Source organism: Protopterus annectens, chromosome 1.part2 (assembly GCF_019279795.1).
Source record: "Protopterus annectens isolate FY-2018-M chromosome 1.part2, PAN1.0, whole genome shotgun sequence".
Classification (NCBI taxonomy): domain Eukaryota; kingdom Metazoa; phylum Chordata; order Ceratodontiformes; family Protopteridae; genus Protopterus; species Protopterus annectens.
The window spans coordinates 254,494,690-254,513,356 of NC_056727.1; the positions used below are offsets into that span (position 1 = coordinate 254,494,690).

The following is an 18,667-nucleotide window of genomic DNA, read 5'->3' on the forward strand; positions in this document are numbered from 1 at the left end:
GACAGGCTGGACTCTGAGAAAACATCATCTACTATATGTCTAGAACAGGGGGAATTGCAAGAGGTCTGTGCTGAGGAAGTAAAAGAAAGTCTCTAAGTCTTTTCTTAGATTCAGAATAATCTTGGCTCTCTCATTGGAAATGCTCTCTCATGGTATGCAGAATTTCCCCAAAAGAATAGTCCTCAGGAGGAGAAGCTGAAGGAATAGAATCTTCAGCATCAAAATCCTCATAGGGAGGAACAGAATAGCCCTGATCAGAAGAGGAATCAGAGGAAATTCTGAGCAGAGGAATCATATTCAGTGTCTTGCCTAGGCCTCTTATCAGGAGGGGGATGGGAACCCCTGATCAGAGTAATTAGGTCTTCAGCCATTTTGAGCATCTGTTTCTTAGGCATAGAAGCCTGTCCTGGAGAATGCTGTACTGGTTTCCTTGTCTACTGTTTTAGACTTTGGCTTGGATGCTGAAGTAGGCTTTATATAAAGTTGTGTAGGTCTGAAGACACCCTCAGAAGCCGATGCCTACTCAGCGGCTTTGGACCCATCTGAGGGATTAATTTCCGAAGGGCCAATACCTTGAGTATCCAAAGGCCTAGCTGTCTCCACGTGGGAGTCGGAGGCGGCCTGTGGCAGTGGGAGTCAGGGGCTGCAAAAGTGCCTCACTGAGCACCGGCGACTGGCCTAGAAGAGGCTTTGTCATCGGTTTTGAACCTCTGATGCTTGTCCTTGTCTTTATCCTTGCGTTTTTTATGAATTCCGGTCGTCGGTTGTTCCAACGGCATTATGTAGTTAAACCTTCTGCCAAAATAATGAAAAGTAAAATCGTTCCGACACTCAATAGTGCGTTGGTTAAATCTAGCACAAAACCGACAACTAGCAACATCGTGGTTAGAGCCTACCGACAACTAGCAATGTCGTGGTCAGAGCCTAGGCAAGGAATACAGTAAGAGTGGAAATCCTTATGAGGTATTTGCGTCCCACAAGAAATACAACTGTTAACTTTTTCTGACAGTCTGGAGCAAGAAAAAAGTTTCCCCAATGGGGTACTTACAGTCTGGAGCAAGAAAAAAGTTTCCCCAATGGGGTACTTAGCTTTATTGAAGACTTCGGATCTGAAATTCGATTTTGAAAATCTCAGGAGTCTGCCGACTGGCACTTGCTTTTGCTTCGGGCACTGCGCGTCAAGAAAGACAATAGAAAATGGCTTCGGCTGCATCTTTTATACCCCTGGCACACTGACGTCAGAAAAGAGGCGACAGCAGCCGACGCCAGACCAGGACTTTGGAATTCAGGCCGACTGCGGGTAGCCTGCCAGCAGGATAACCCAAGAGTAATGACTGCAACAGTGAAACACTATGAACATTAACAGGAAAGGAAAAATTCCTGACTCCCGCCATTTCCCTGCCTCACTGAAATAAAAGTTTACTCTTCAAGCAAAGACCTTGGCATGTCTAAGAAATCCTTACTGGGCTGCCAACTACACAGGCTCTGTACACTGTTCAAAAGAGTGGTAACAGTGCTCACTGAAACACCTGCAGAACATTACACATCGGCTTAATTTTGTACCTGGGTATCTAGCACAACTAATCCTACAAGAAAATCAATAGCCAATATGCCACAGCATACCTAAAGCACCCATAGACCAAATAAGCATTTTTTGTAGTAGGGTGGACCTCCATGCCCCTGTGCATTTATCTATGCTAACTCTGAGGTCACTTGGGAAGGAAATGAGGTTGTCAAACATTGAAGGATGTCAAAAAATGTAAAATAAAGTTTTCTCTCTGCATGTGTAAAAAAGCCATTCATTCAAAACAATGTTACTCTGTCAAATTCAGTCCACATGTTGTAGGAGTAAATAAAGTAAGCTGCACTCACATGCAATAACCAAGCAGAACCAACTTGACCAGTCCCTCCTTAGCAACTGGTGTGATGCCCGAAGTACAAATGTTGACAGTAATGGGCGTCTTGAAAAAAATTAGATAGACTCAACAGTCTCATTCTATTCCTGGCCAAGATCATAAAAAGATTCGGAGGTAACCCTGGTGGAGCTCCTGAGGGCAAATTCTTTGGCAAAACTAGTCAGCATGGCTACATGTAATAGTCTTGAAGTCTAGTTTGATTAGATTCGATGACAGGGAAATTAGTGATTCAGACAAGGAAACCCTTGTGGATGTGGTCTATATGCACTTCAGTAAGACCTCCAACATTTGTTGACGGTTAATAGACACTGTACTAAGCCCCTTGAATTTATAAAAATTACACATCTACAAAACAGAAATTTGAATATATGATGGTCAAAAAAACAGGAGAAAGATGGATTCACTTGGCTGTATGACTGGTTAACTAAGAAAGACAAAGGAAATGCAGACTTGTGACTATGTATATCGGCATTTGTTAACTGGGATAGATCACTGATCCACATGGATCTTTTTCAGGCTCAGTCTGGGAACACTGCCTAGTTGATAGATGACTTGACTCAGACGCGCATAGTAGATGAATGAAGGCTGTGGAAATCATATGCTGGACTAAAGCATGAAGCCCATTAACAGCCCATAGCCTTAATCCTCTGCATTCATTGCTAGACTTCATTACTTAAGGACCAATGGCACATTACATTGAAAATTGCCATGTTTTGAAAGCTGGCCATCACCTGTGGTCAAGATCAAACCAAAATCTCTGTGCCCCTTTCACCTGGATGTGGATATATTCTGAATGACATACTTCAACAGAAAGATATACTAGACAAGAAAGATCAAAACTTGAAAAATCAGCCTGCCTACCCAAGAAACATTTTTAATCTGGTTAATTTTCTGCATGCAAAAGCATGCCCAACAAGCAAATGTTTTTCAAATGACTGAATACAAGCATTACGTTTATTCAGTGTGTGGAAAAACTGATGCACAATTGAGGTGCACAAATGGAGAATCGCCACGTAAAGTACATAAAACAATGCCAACTCAAAGCAAAGTACACATCATGCACCAAGACACACAGCACTGATTAGCATTTTGTGGCAATTTTGTTTTGAAACATCACAGTAATTAAATGCATGCCTTCTGTAGTTTGAGGGGAGTATTCTGGGAATGAAGGGCGGTGACAACTTGCTATGGCTGCATCAGAGAAATTATACTGAATACACAAAACGAACAGTTAAGAATCTGAACCATTCAAAGAATGAAAGCAGGTTACTAAAGCATTATTATTCAGGGTTTCAAGAAGTTTACACCCAATTCGATGACACTTGCATACTTAATACTGCTAATTCTTAATTAAAAAAAAAAAAAAAAAAAGTTTTGCATTTTTTTTGTATGACTTGTGCAATTTACAGAAATGGCCACATGAGGGCACCCATTAACACTTACTGTAAAGTGTCACAGTCTGACAATGAAGTTTAAGGCAATTAATTCAACTCTTAGTGATAGAAGGAAGTAGCACACTAAGAAAGAGAGAAAGCCCCCAGCACAAACTAGCTCATCCTTCAGGAGCCCAAATGGTCGCAGGGCATTCGACTGGTCAGTACAGTTCTTGGGTTTACACTACGGCCTCCTCCCAACTAAGCTGCACCTGGAACAATTCTAATAGTTACAAGATGTCAGATTGTCTAATTTGGTTTTCCTCAATCTAAAGCAGTTGTCCTAAGGGACCCCTAAGATCACCATGTGCTCCCACCATACCACTGAGAGGCAGTCTAAAAGATCCTCTGCAGAAATCTCATTTCTGGTATTTATACTGGTTCATGCTTCGTTCCATGGCATACAGTTCAGGAAACCACTGAGAAGTCTATCTGGACTTCCAATTATTCCGTAGCGCTGTCTGATTAAGTGACCTGGAAAGAGAACAGCAGGGCAAATGAATGCAGAGGGAATCAAACTTTAGACTACATGAAGCAGCTTGTTAACTCACAGCCTTAATCCTCTGCACTAAACTACAATTTCATTCTTCTGGTCACTACCCTACTTTACCACCATTGATAAGGGTATGGATCTAGCCTGACTGTTAAACAGGAATATCCAAGACTTCAGCTCTCACTTAACCACCACAATTCACTACAAAAAGGGCCTGTGGTCACCACTCCAAACTACCTGTCTACCTCAAGTCCCCTATTGCCACTGCTAAAAAAAAGTAAGACCCCGTGGTACTTAAATTCCTTCACTATGGGAAGCTGTTCCCTCACCACAGGACAATATACAACTTTCTAGAAGAGAACGCCGCCCTCAGAACTGAAGGTGCATTTCTCATTTTAGCCACTTCACTCCAGCAGAATTTCTTGAGCACAAATGGAAAGCTTGCTCAGATGAGTTCAAAATGATATCATCTGCAGAAATATCACCTCTAAATCAAACAGGACACCGGCCCAACTTCCAAGAACATGTGCAGTGACAAGCCAATGACCCTGGAAGAGTCAAATACACACTTTGGATTACTGACATTATCAAATTTATTAAGACAGAATTCCCACAGTCCTCATACTGGGACAAAACAGCACACAACTGACACCCTGTTACACAGTTTTCCACTAATTTCACATATCACACACCAGGGCATGAAGTCAAACTCCAAGTAAACACAACTATAAAGTGATTATCAAACTCCCATGACCTCGGAAACAACTGCACAAAGCCAAAAGGTCAGTTCATTATTTGTTTCATAAGTCTCCTCTCTACAAGCCTGGCACAACATTTGTAGGAAAAGTAAAAAAAAAAGTCAACCTTCCAGAGCTAGAATGTTCTCCCTGGATTCTTTACTTATAAAAGGGGGGGGGGGATCACCACCAAAGTCTGCCAGGCCAGAGTACTGCCCAGTCCGAGACAGCAGAGCCATCAGAGGCCTCCTCTGAGCAGTGGGGATCAGAGGGCTCAACCCTGGGCCTTTTGTCTAGAGGAGGTTGAGAGCCCCTGTCCGGATGGGGTTGAGAGCCCCTAATTAAGGAAATAAGGTCCTCTGCTAAGGTTAGAATCTGTGAACTTGTAGTGGGTCCCTGAGGAATAACCCTGGGAGGCATAGCTTTTGTGTGTTTAGCAACTTTAGCCCTGGAGAATGCCTTTATGGACATGGATTCAGGAGGCCTAGCTGCACCACGTGCTGGTGTAGTTTTGTCTAGAGGAATGGTGTCGGAAGTTTCCAAGACACCAGTTTCCAAAGGAAATTCAATAACCGACTCAGCAGGGGCCTCCGGGGCCGAGGTTGTCGGTTGAGCAGTTTTGGGGGTCGGAAGTACCAAGGACTCTGTTTCAGCCGAGACACTCGCGATAGGCCTGGCCGTGGTTTCAGTCGAAACCGCAGCCCGCGTGTCAGTCCTTGTCCTTCCGTTTCTTTGTTAAATGTGAAGTCGGAGTCTCCGACGGCATATTGTACGAAAAACTAGCCCCAAAAAATTCCTCTGCAAACTCCGCCCGACGTCTAAGAGTGCGTCGGTTGAAGGAAGCACAGGCTGAACAGGCCGAGACGTCATGGTCTGGGCCTAGGCAGGGGAGGCAGTAAGAGTGGAAATCCTTATGAGGTATTTGTTTCCCACAAGTTAAGCAATTATTAACTTTATCCGACATCGGCTGAGGCAAGAAAGAGTCCCCAACGGGGTACTTAGCTTTTGAAGTCTTCAGTAGCTGAATTACAGGAGCTGGCCGACCGGCACTTGCAAACTGCTTCTGCTTCGGGCACCACGCGGCAAGAAAGACTGAGGAAGATGGCGTCGGCTGACGCTTTTATACCCCAGGTGCTCTGACGTCAGGGAAAGGGTGACATCAGCCGACGCCGGACCCAGACTTTGGAATCTGGCCGACCGAAGGGCTGCCTGAGGCAGGACAACCCATATGTGATGACTGCAGATGCATCCTTGAAGGACATCTATAAAGTGATTATCAAACTCCCATGACCTTGGAAACAACTGCACAAAGCTAAAAGGTCAGTCCATTATTTGTTTCATAAGTCTCCTCTCTACAAGCCTGGCACAACATTTGTAGGAAAAGTAAAAAAAAAATTAACCTTCCAGAGCTAGAATGTTCTCCCTGGATTCTTTACTTATAAAAGGGGGGGGGATCACCACCAAAGTCTGCCAGGCCAGAATACTGCCCTCACCCTCCTACAATAGTGAAAAGGCTAAAAATTGGCACATTACCCACTCTACAACAACCAGATCTAGTGGCTTTACCATCTCTGGCAATACTTTACGTAGATTCACAGCCTTATGTCTACAGAGACCTCTGACCGCTTCAGAGATTTCAGCTATATTGAGAAGTCCAACTCTCAACAAACTTATTACCCACAAAAAGAAGGGCTTGCCACTAGGTTATTTCCTTAATATGTTTAAGCCACATGCCAGTAGTGCTTGATGGCATTCCCTGACTTTGCCTATCACAAACTCAGTTAAGTCATTCCTTCTATGCTCTAAGGCACCAAAAGGCCTGCTAGAATCCGACAACCCACCCCCCATGACGTCCTCCATGGTCTCTCCAATCTCCTCTCATGCCCTAGCACTGACTGTCCCCATGTCTTCTGGGCCTGTCAGTGTTTCTCAACAGAGTCAAAAGGGTCGGGCAATACCCAGAAAATCACATTCTTCAAAGAGAGCTTTTCTCACCAGTGTTGTCCATAAACAAAGTTACAAGAGTGACAGGCACATAATGACCAATGTTCTGGACATAATTCTTTGCTGCCATCTCAATGACTGATATCCTCAACACATTTCACTTGCTTGATGCTGCTGCTCTAACTCAAAAAGCAAAGTCTTCTTAGAAATTGAATGTTAATGGAGGCTATATGATGCTAGTTGCTCCTAGGACACCATCACAGCTGGTATGGTCCCGCAAGTTTGTGTAGCAAACCTGCCCTGCAAATCCAAGTCACAAGTTAGTGCTTATTAGTTGCAACAAGTCTTCCCTTCACTCTGACTAACTGCTAAGAGCATACGAATTAGGCGGACAAAAGGACAAACACCTACCAACAGCCTAATGTGCTCTGGAAGCAAGTAGGATTATGAACTACACTGTGTTTAAACAAGGTTTATTATGAACAATCTAGGACTTACAAATAAGTCCAATAGCATTTCACCATCAGCATTAATACACAGGAGGCTGACAGGACATCCTATTTCAAATCACAACTCTTTAGATATTTCCCCCATCTTCTTTGTGAGCACAAAAGTCCCAGAGAGTCTACAAAGTTGGTATTCTGGACCCTACCAAAATTTAATAACTCAGAATACTCTATACAGCCGTTTGGTACATATGATGAAATATATTAAATAAAAACAAGTCCTGACACAATCACTATAGCCTGTCCCATTCCTTATTCCCATTAACAGCCAAATGCTGTAGCAGCATCTTAGCCTGGGCAAGGGATAATAAACATCTAACACAACTATGCTGTGTAGGCTTTGTCATGCAGTGCCACTCAGCACACACACCACTAGTTAGGATGAGTTCTAGTTTCCTGGCAGTCAATAACTGTTCACTCCTGGAAATTCAAGAACTTAAAGTGCACAGTTCTAAACAACTCCTTGGCCTTCATCCTGCTGACTCTACAGAGACTCTCACAGATGGACAAATCGACAACAAACGGCTTCCTGAATACTCTCCACAAGTGTGATGACGTGCAGCCTGATCCTTCTTGGCCAATACTCACTGTCTCAGAGTTTAACATTAAATTAAAAAAAATGACAGCCTTCTCTGGTCATGCAGTGGGACTCTTACTGTTGAAATCAACTGGTATGTTTCCACTTTGGTTCGGACGCCGTATGTTTTCTTACATTGCAATACCTTGTTTGAGCTGCAAGATGGCATCTTCGATATTACATAAAAGGACAGGTTCCCAGTCATGGCCAAAAGCTTATAAAAATTTGTCACCGCTGCTTTTTGGGATTACACCGGATGACATGCTCTTAACATACTGTCACCTCCTGAAAGCTCTTCTATGTCTCTATTTTGCCCAATATAATTCATAATATGGTCCAATGAAAAAATTGATATTGATGTTTTCATCAATTATATTAATAATACATCTCAGTTTTTGACTTGTACATACAACACTGGATTGAACTCTACCATTTTTGAATATTATTCTAACACGGAAGGAAACCCACTTACTCAAATTTGTTTTGCATTAGTCATCCTTTTCATAAAAAACGAGCAGTAGGTAAAAGGCCAAATGGTCAGAACAGCCAGGATGCCACATGGTCAGAACAGCCGGGATGAATACTTACTACAGATTTCAAACAAGAAGGTAAATTACCAAGAGAGATGTTGTTAAACACAGAATATCCTCTCAGGATGATTAATTCTGTTATGCAAGAAGTTGATCAGAAGTGTTTTACATTCCATTATCATCAAATGCATGCTTACTTGAACATGAGCTAGAAATAAAGGTCACTGAATCAATAAAACAACATACTATGACAAATATCATGGCATCTTCGTTAGACCAGTAGTAAATATTGGTAGGCCTTTACTGCAATATGGCACTTTTCAGTGTAATAAATGTAGCATGTGTTCACGTTATTAATACAGTGAACAAAATTAATGACGTTAAATTTTAAGTAAAGGGGGATATACATATGTGAAAGTAAAGGGTGATATATGCACTGAAATGCCTTTGTGAATTATATTACATAGGGGAAACTAAGAAAATTCAGGACTAGATTTATGAACATTTCAGGGATGTGAAAAATCAAAGGGAAGAGAAAATAATATCCTCACATTTTAAAAAATATAATAGCGATGAAAGTTTGTTATATGGTACCATTTTAGAAAAGGTTGAGTGTACTGAGAAGAATGAAATTGTTTTAAAACTAAAATTTAGGTATATTTTATTTTTAACAATTATCATTCACTCCAACATTACATAAATTGCCTTATTAAAACTAAAATTGATGTACAAGGAAGCATATACATTTTAAAATATAAAACTTTGATACCTAGAGGCTTAAATAATGAGCTGAATTGGAAGTGTTTGCTTTAAATGAATAATTTTAAGTAAATTGATTAATTGCTTAATTAATTGAATGTAATTTATGGATGTATAAGAAAGGTATGCTTTTTGTACTTGTGTTGTTCTTTGAAGGTGGTTACACCGAGGCGCTAGAATAAATTTTTGCATTTTACTATATGGTCTTTTGTTTTCCTGGAGTTTTCCATTGTAAGCAGAACTGCCGATACATTTGAAACGTTTGGACAATAGTTGCTGTAATATAAAATAAGCTTGAACAGATTAAGAGCTCTGCTAGCAATAGTTCAACATTTATTACAATATATTCTCTAGACAATACTGATATTAGAAAAACTGGTAAAAACTGGTAAATAATTAGAATGAATCCTGAAGCACATGAAAAATTGGGTGATAAACCTGCTATCACTTACAAAGGAGAAAAAGTTTAAAAAATATCTTAGAAAATGCAGGCGAGTATAAGAATGACAGCAATATTAACCAACATGGAAAAATGGTAATGTGAAAATTTCCATTAATCATATCAATACTGGGTTAAAAGGAAAATACAACTGTAAAACCACAGGGGTGGTTTATTCAGTTATACGTAGTCAATGTTTAGTATTTTATGTGGGAAAAACAGAGCGTAAGCTTCGGGATAGAATACACGTACGAGACCAGGAACAAAAAAAGCAATAATGCACTGTACAAACATCTTGCCAATCATACTTAATCACAGCTTTTTGTTATTTTGTAGAAGTTGTAATTGAATCATTTAGGGGTGTATGGAAAACATAGTTGAAACAACGGGAATTATGGTGGCAAATTAAATTAAATGCCACTGTATTACCTGGTTTGAAGAACACGCTGTCAATAAGTAGCTTATTGAAAATAAAAGCTTATTACAGATGGATTTTATACATTTATATATTTAATATTCATGTATTAAGTTTGTATTACATGTACTTATGTATGTTTGTATTTTGAATTATTTGATTTAATCATGTGACATGGCAGCATCTTATTTTAAATGCAGCTGGTGTAACATGGCTGGTTTTACTGAAACAATCTTGGTAATAAAGATGAAAGCACTAAGATTCAGAGCTTTTCTTGGGCTTGATGACCTTCCTTCATTTGGACTTATTTGCCTAACACAAGTACAAGTGTCGATCTGACTAGATGCACTAACTTAAGCAGTTATCTTTTTAGGTTCAGCATCACCCCCTTTTTAATTCCAGCTAAATTTCCTGTTCAACAGCATCTCCTCTAGTGTCTCCATATTTTCTGAGTCTGAAAATGGACCATAAGGGGCAACGTTCTACCCTGATTAACAAATAAATATATTTGACTGCTGCACTGACATTTGAGTACTTCAAAAGCGTGAGACTTATGAATTTTTACAAATAGAATACAGATGGATTTTAGGTCACCTGGGAAACAAACATGATTCAATCATTTGACTGGGGATAAAGCCTGAGGTGGAGTTCTGAAATGCTCACGTTCACTGGTGACACACACTGCTGTCATCTTATCTGAGTGACTATTTCAACTACTTTTCATTGTTTCAAAACAGCATGTACCCTCAAATTATGCAAACACATGGCACTATGCGCCACAGACCTCCAGCACACAATGTATAACCAGTATTTATTCTTTTTGAGAGGATTACTAATGGGGTTATTAACATGCGCATTTCTAAATATTAAAAAACGCATTTTTAATTTTTTTTTTTATAAAAGTGCGTGTGACATCCATACACTGACTCAGTTGATTTTGATTTTTTTCCCTCACATTCTACAACTTTACGGTTATAAGCTACTTAATGATTCTAGACACAAATATACATGTATATTGGTGGAAATGTCATTTTTAATAAAAAAAAGTTTTAGAAAAATTGAAAGAGACCCTAATGTTTACAATGCAAATCCTACCTAGATAAATAATGATGTTTTAAGGATGCTTTACAGGTTCATATAAGGTTACTAGGCTAACGTGCCTAGAGCCCTTACAAGCCGAATGCATTTTATTGTTAGGGCTGTTACAGTTGGAGGAAAGCAAAATTACTCTCAGGTTCAGCTAAAAAGGGGATAATAATGGTAAATATTTTAACTGGTTTCATCCACCCAGTAACACGTAAGTAATGTTCAGTCTTGAAACAGACTAATCAAGTGGCACAACTGGCAAGGTATGCCAATATAGTGGCCATTTGCCATGGGGTTTAATGTCATATTAAGTTAATTTTGTTGAAATATGATGCATCTTTTATTCAATCTGATAAAGTACCTCAAACCCACATTGTACCATTCTGATAAAGGCAAATATGATTAGGACTCAAAGCATCTGCTTTAGTTTTATACATTTCAACTCCGGTTCACCGTATGATAGACCACTGCACTGGCTGCAATTTAACAGACTTCTGGATACAGTAAGACATGTAAGATTCTGAGAAATTATTATCCAGGTTATGATAAAGTCACCCCTCTTCAAAAGAGGACAATAAGAGTCAGCACTAAATCACAAGTGTTCTGGCAGAGTAAATTTTAGTTTAGTAAAAATATTTTGTGTTGATTTTTTTTTTTGTGAAAAATAAGTACAGCGAGAATAAGAAGGTCCATTATTTTTGTAGAATAAACTGCAAAGAGAAAAACTGAATACTGGAATGACCTGTTTCTTAGAATTAAAAATAGTTTGCCTAAAATGGTCAGTTTGTAATAATCTACGTATACAATCAGGGATAAATGGGTAATGGGGAAGGTTAAAATATTGCAGCAGAGTTGATTTACTTCACTGGAACTAATGAGATCTGGAATTAAACATCAGGTGAAACAAGTTTTCATCTTTCACTGCAGGTTCTCTCTTCTAAATTACAAACTGAGTCACAAGTATCTTTTACTATTAAGAATAGCAATACTCCTCTTCTGGTAACTTCAAACAGTGCGGACCTGCATTACTTTGAAACTTGGTAAAACCAAATAATTGAAACCAAGTGCACATATAGTTCTCTGATTTTGTCAACAGACTTCCCAAGGAATGGAAACAATTCTGACTGCCTGCATTTTTAAAAAATGCGACAAGACACAGGATAACAAATTACTGTACTATAGCCACCACTGTATTTTTTTTTCCAGAACTGAAAATTTGATAAATCAGGTATTCAACTGAAAGGCAGTGGACTACCAAAATAATTTTAAGAAAAAAAAAATACTTGGAGTTAATGTTACAATACTTGACATGCTACATACAGGACCTTTGACAATTCTGGTACTGGACAAGGATGACTTACTGATTTAGCAAACGTTTTTGCCATCAGTGGATATAAGGGTGCAAAGAAATCACTAAAAAGAGATGAGGGTTAGCTTTGAGGTTAAGGAGCCAATATGGTCTTAACTGACACTAAATGCAAGATGATAACTGATTCTGTACTTCTATCCAATCTGACTTTGGAGATTATTGTTCCCAAGGATCCCTGTTGGGGTCAGTATTAACTACTATAAGCACACTTTTAGCATTTTTACAAATAAAAACAGCATTATAATTTTACTATCTATGAATACAAAAAGTACAGTTGTATACACCTACCATAAATGTAGATGTTAGAGTGTCTTCACTGTTGCAGTCATGACTGTAGGGTTCTCCCCTGCCGGCAGGCAGCCCTCGGTCGGCCAGAATCCCAAAGTCTGGGTCCGGCGTCGACTGTTCAACCATGCTCCCTGACGTCAGAGTGCCAGGAGTACAAAGCTGACAGCCAACGCCATCTTCTCCAGTTTTTCTTGCCCCAGATGTCAGGAGTCCCAAAATGAAAAGGTCCCATAACCTTTGCAAATACACCTCAGAAGAATGGTGAAAAAAGGAAATACACAAAAGTAAAAATAAGAGGGGACAGGAGGGAGGGAAACCCAGACTGCAACAGTGAAGACACTCGAACATCTACATTTATGGTAGGTGTACACAACTGTACTATGTTCATTGTGTTTCACTGTTGCAGTTATGACTGTAGGGTAGAATCCCAAAGCTGAAAGAAAGGGAGGAGGTCATAAAGAGGAAGGGGTGGCTAAAAGGCCCTGCAAGACTGCAGAGGCAAAGCCTGCCCTAGACTTACTTAGAGTAAAGAGGTAAATTGTAGTGCTTAGAAAATGTATGCACTGAACTCCAAGTTGCAGCTTCCAAAATGTCCTTGGTAGGAACTCCCCTGAGGAAGGCCGCAGAAGTGGCAGCAGCTCTGGTGGAATGAGTCCGTATACTCCCTGGGATTTGCTTTCCATGGTGAGAATAACAATCCATTTAGAAATGGTCTGTTTTGAAATGGCTTTACCTTGGGAACTTGAAGCATAAGAAGCAAACAATTGTTCTGATTTTCTGATGTCCTTGGTTCTGTTCAGGTAAAAACGTAGCTGTCTGTGCACATCCAAGGAATGTAAGATCCTTTCCCCTTTATTTTGAGGAGTGGGGAAAAAGGTTGGCAAGTGAATAGTTTGATTTAAAGCCACTTTGGAAACCACCTTAGGCATGAAGGTAGGATTAGTCCTCAAAGATACCCTGTCTTGATGAAAAATAATATAAGGTTCCACAGCCATAAGAGCTTGCAACTCTGAAACTCTCCCGGCAGAGGTCAGGGCTAACAGGATGGCTATCTTCCAAGATAAAAAGTTGATGTCAGAGGAGGCAGCAGGCTCAAAAGGAGGCAAGGTTAGTTTTTCCAAAACATAGTTGAGATCCCAAGCAGGAATAGGAGGAGATCTAGGAGGTCTTCAGTTCTTAGCTCCTCTGAGAAACTGCTGCATGAGTTGGTGGGAAAAGATGGGAGGGTCTGTATTATAAGGAGCAGAAATAGCAGAGGCATGTATCTTAATGGAAGAGAAAGAGAGACCTTATGTAAGAGATCTGTCAAGTAAAGTAAAATTAAAGTAATGTTAGGAAGAAGAGGATCAAAATCCTGAGCCTGCATCCAGGAACAAAATCTTTTCCATTTTCCTGCATAAGATTTTCTAGTGCTAGGACGTCTGGCTTCTAAAATGACATCCATAACCTGCTTGGGCAGTAAAGAAGAAATCAAAGGCCCTGGATTAACCAGGCCACCAGGCTGAGAGTTCTGACATGGGAGTGTAGAACCTGACCTTGATGTTGGGACAGAAGGTTCGGAGACTGAGGTAAAACCCAAGGGGGCTCCAGGCACAGGTTTTTTTTAGAGTTGGATACCAAAACTGCCGAGGCCAATTTGGAGCCAGCAAGATTATCATCTTGGGCTTGTCCTGTTTTATCTTCAATAAAACCCGTGGAAGAAGAGGAAGAGGCGGAAAGGCATATCCCGAGAGGTTCCTCCAACTGAATGACAGGGCGTCCACTTTCCAAGCTTCTCTGTGGAAAGACCTGGTGCAAAAAGTCTGTAGTTGATTGAGATGGGATGCAAAGAGGTCTATGTGAGGACATCCCCAGACTGCTGTTATCATCCTGAATATTGTGGTGTCCAGCATCCACTCGTGTGGATCCGAAAAATTTCTGCTCAGACTGTCTGCCAGGAAGTTTTGTTTTCCTGGTAGAAACTGAGCTTGAAGATCCAGATTGCAAGCTAGAGCTGTGTTCCATAGATCCATAGCTAGTCTGCAAAGGGGGTAGGAATGAGATCCCCTTGCTTGTTTATGTACCACATAACTGTGGTGTTGTCTGTCCGTATTAACAGTTGTCCTGGTTGTAGAAGATTCCTGAAGGCCAATAGAGCTTTCAACGGCTAACATTTCCTTTAGATTGATATGCAGGTGCTTCTGATCCTTTGTCCAAAGGCCCTGCAAACAATTGCCCTGAAAATGGGCTCCCCAAGCATAATCCGAGGCGTCTGTGGTTAGAATCCGAGAGGCAGGAGGCAGACGGAAGGGCTTCCCTTTGTTTAGAGCACATGTCCTGGACCACCAAAGAAATTCCTTTTGAAGGCAAGGAAGGACGGAGATCAGTATGTCCAAACTGTGGCAATGCTGAGACCATACACTTTTTAGGTACCACTGTATTTTCCTCATGTGTAGTCTTGCATATGGTACGAGAAGGATGCAGGAGGCCATGTAACCCAAAGCCTGCAGGAATTTCCTTGCAGATAGATGGGTTAAAGATGCCAAGGTTCTGAAAGTTGAAGCCAGCTGTAACTTTTTCGGATGTCAGAAATGCCATCTGGGTTGTAGTGTTTAGAAGTGCACCCAGAAAAGTTATCTGTTGAGATGGTGTCAAATTTGACTTTATGTTTACAGAGAATCCCAGGAACTTGAGGAGGTTCTGTACAAATTCTAGATGCTGGAGTAAGACATCCTTGCTGTCTGCCTGAATTAGACAATCGTCCAGATAAGGGTAAATTTGAATTCCCTTGAGTCTGCAGTAAGCTACTACTGGAGCCAGGCATTTGGTGAAGACCCTGGGCGCAGTAGATAATCCAAAGGGCAGCGCAGAGAATTGAAAGTGCCTCGATCCGGCTTTGAACCGGAGGTATTTTCTGCGATCCTGCCTGATGGGAATGTGTAAATATGCCTTCTTTAAAATCCAAAGTTACCATCCATGCATTTTTGGACAGCATTGGAAGTAGCTGCTGTAGAGTAAGCATCTTGAATTTTGGAATATCTAGAAAGGTGTTCAAGACCGACAGATCCAGAATGGGTCTCCATGAGTTTTGCTTCCTTGGGACTAGGAAAAGCCTTGAATAAAAACCTTTTCCCATCTCTGAAAGAGGAACCAGTTCTATGGCATTCATAGCCAAAAGAGCTTCCACCTGGTTTAAGGCCTCCATCCATTGGTCTGGCCATCCGCTTGGCCTTGGCAAGGTATGAAAATGGAATTTGTAACCTCTTAAAACCACATCCAAAACCCATTTGTCTTGGGTTATTTGAGTCCAATTTTGATAAAAAAGAGAGAGTTTTCCTCCGAGAGGGGCTTCCAGGCAAGAAGTTCCTGTAGCCCAACAGAGGGAGTCATTGAGTTTGTTTCCTTTGAGATTGTGACCTGTCCTCTCCTCCCCTAGGGGTGGAAGCAGTCCACTGTCTTGGTCTATAAGCAGCTTGTGTTTGAGGCCTCCCTCTGGAACGTCTATATCTACCCCTCTGAGGCCGGTCAGAAGTGGGAAAGGACCAATTTTTTGAAGGCCAATTCCTGCTAAATCTAGGAAGCTGTACTTGTAAGAAATCTTTAACTGTTTGCATGGATTTCGCCTTATCCTCCATCTTTTTAATCACCTCTTCAGCTTTTGATCCAAACAAAACATTATGCTGAACAGGAGCATCCAATAATTTAGCCTTTACTTGTTCAGGTAAATTTTGTTCCTTTAGCCATGCATGCCTTCTAATGACTGTGCCAGAGGCCGCAGCCCTACAAGAAGCCTCCAAGGCATCAAATCCACAGTGTGAACCATGCTTCCCAACCTGTTCAGTGGCATGCAATAAGTCATGTAATTCCTTATCTGCACAGGCAGAAATGGAAGTAAGCTTTTGTTTTAAGACAGACAATAGAAATTGCTGGTATTTAAACATATGAAACTGACAGTTTAAAGCCCTAATGGACAAAGTAGCAGAAGTGTACACCTTGTTGCCCCATCTTTCTAAGGATCGAGAATCCTTTTCAGTAGGAATGGGATTTTTGGCAGAAGCGGCCTTAACTCCCTTAGGACCCTGAGAAATGGTTTCAGGGTCAGCAGAAGGGTTCTTGTATAAAAACTGATGGGAATCAGGAACCCTGTAATACCTATCAGGCTTAACAGGAGCAGGAGGAAGAGAGTCAGGGGTTAAGTTAGCCTCCGAAAAGGCATCATCCACAATATCCAAAACAGGAGGAATAGCCAGGGGTCTATGTTGGGGAAGAAGAAGAAATTCCCTCAGTCTTTTCTTGGATTCCGAAAACTCCTGTCCTTCCCAGTGGAAATGTCCCTCATTTCATGCAAAGTTTCCACAAAAGAGAAATCCTCAGGGGGAGAAGCAGAAGGAATGGATTCTTCAGCATCAGAATCCTCATAAGGAGGGAAAGAATACTCCTGATCAGAAGAAGAGACTGAGGAAACAGAAGCCTGATCAGAGGAATCATAAGAAACATCCTGCCTTGGCCTTTTGTCTGGAGGGGGATGAGAACCCCTAATCATAGTAATTAAATCCTCCGCCATCTTGAGTAACTGTTTCTGTGACTTGGGAGCCGGTTCAGAAGAGGCCTGTGTTGAAGTCTTTGATTTTGAAGGAGTCTTTGCCTTTGTCTTTGCCTTTATTAGTAGCAGAGTAGGCCTGAAAACCCCTTCGGAAGCCGGTACCTGCACAGCGGCTCCGGACCCATCCGAAGGAGCATTGTCCGAAGGTCCTGCAACAGAAATATTTAAAGGCCTGGTTGGCTCCTCATGAGAGTCGTTTCGGCCATCGGTTCTGAAATGGCCGACGACAAGGGCTGCAAAAGCGCCTCACTGACGACGGCCGAACCTGAAGCTGGCTCCGCTTGTGCGCTATCATCAGATTTGGACCTCGGAGGCCTGTCTTTATCCTTGCGATGTTTGTGAACTCCGGTAGTCGGGACCGTATCCGACGACATTTAGTTAAAGCACCTATCGAAGTAATGAAAAGCAAAATCGTACCTTCGCTTAATTGTACGTTGATTGAATCTAGCACAAAACCGACAACTAGCTACGTCGTGGTCAGGGCCCAAGCAAGGAATACAGTAATTATTAACTTTTTCTGACATCGGAGTGGAGCAAGAAAAAAGTTTCCCCAACGGGGTACTTAGCTTTGAGTGGAGAAGAAAGTCTTCGGACCAAAGTATATCAGTAAAATTCGTCAGGAGTCAGCCGACCGGCACTTGCGAACTGCTATCACCGCACAGCAAGAAAGACTGGAGAAGATGGCGTCGGCTGTCAGCTTTGTACTCCTGGCGCTCTGACGTCAGGGAGCATGGTTGAACAGCCGACGCCGGACCCAGACTTTGGGATTCTGGCCGACCAAGGGCTGCCTGCCGGCAGGGGAGAACCCTACAGTCATGACTGCAACAGTGAAACACGATGAACATCTGTCCTGCTTCCAGTAGGGAAAAATTCCTGGGATTTAGAAAGGCTTACTGTCAGTAGGAAGCCTTAAAATAACATTTTTCCCACTCGCAGTAAGCGTCGCCAATTCTTAAAACCACCCTACCTCTGAGATTTCCCACTACTGGGAGCTACAACATGGAACGTGGTACTGCTGGCAGAGCTACATACTATTATGGTAATCTGGCTGAGTGGCAAATGTTAAACAGCACCTGTGCTCTTCCCCAAAATTGCAGCAGCTCTATATTCATGCTGTAGACTAGTTCAGAGAATCATTTCTTCAGTACTGTGGAAGCAGTAGTGGTGCAGATAAGTTTAGCTGAGATGTGGGGGGGGGGGGGTTGCTCATGCATGTATTTGCATGGGAGGTTTGTGTGTACATGTTTATAGAAGCAATACTGAACTTAGATGTGGAGGGGGTGTGAGTATGATGGTCTGTAAGCATGTGTTAGCCTGAAAGGCAGCACTAGGAAGCAAAGGTGGGAACCTGAAAGTCTGGATGAGAGTGTGTTGCAGCTTTTATGCAGTTGAATGGGTCACTGCTTCCATGAGTGTGCTCGGCTGTGGGGAGGGTGGGGTTTTGTGTGTGTGTGTGTGTGTGTGTGTGTGTGTGTGTGTGTGTGTGTGTGTGTACACGCATATATACAGCAGATAGAAAACGTTACACACCCCTATTAAAATGCCAGGTTTTTGTAATATAAAAAAATGAGACCACAATAAATCATTTCAAAA

General features: G+C 41.5%; 1 protein-coding gene across 4 annotated transcripts in view; it reads right to left on the reverse strand.

Annotated features, from left to right (window-relative positions):
- Positions 1-18,667, reverse strand: part of C1D (C1D nuclear receptor corepressor) — a 328,584-nt gene that overhangs the window by 254,975 nt on the left and 54,942 nt on the right. The gene's annotated exons all lie outside the window — the stretch shown is intronic.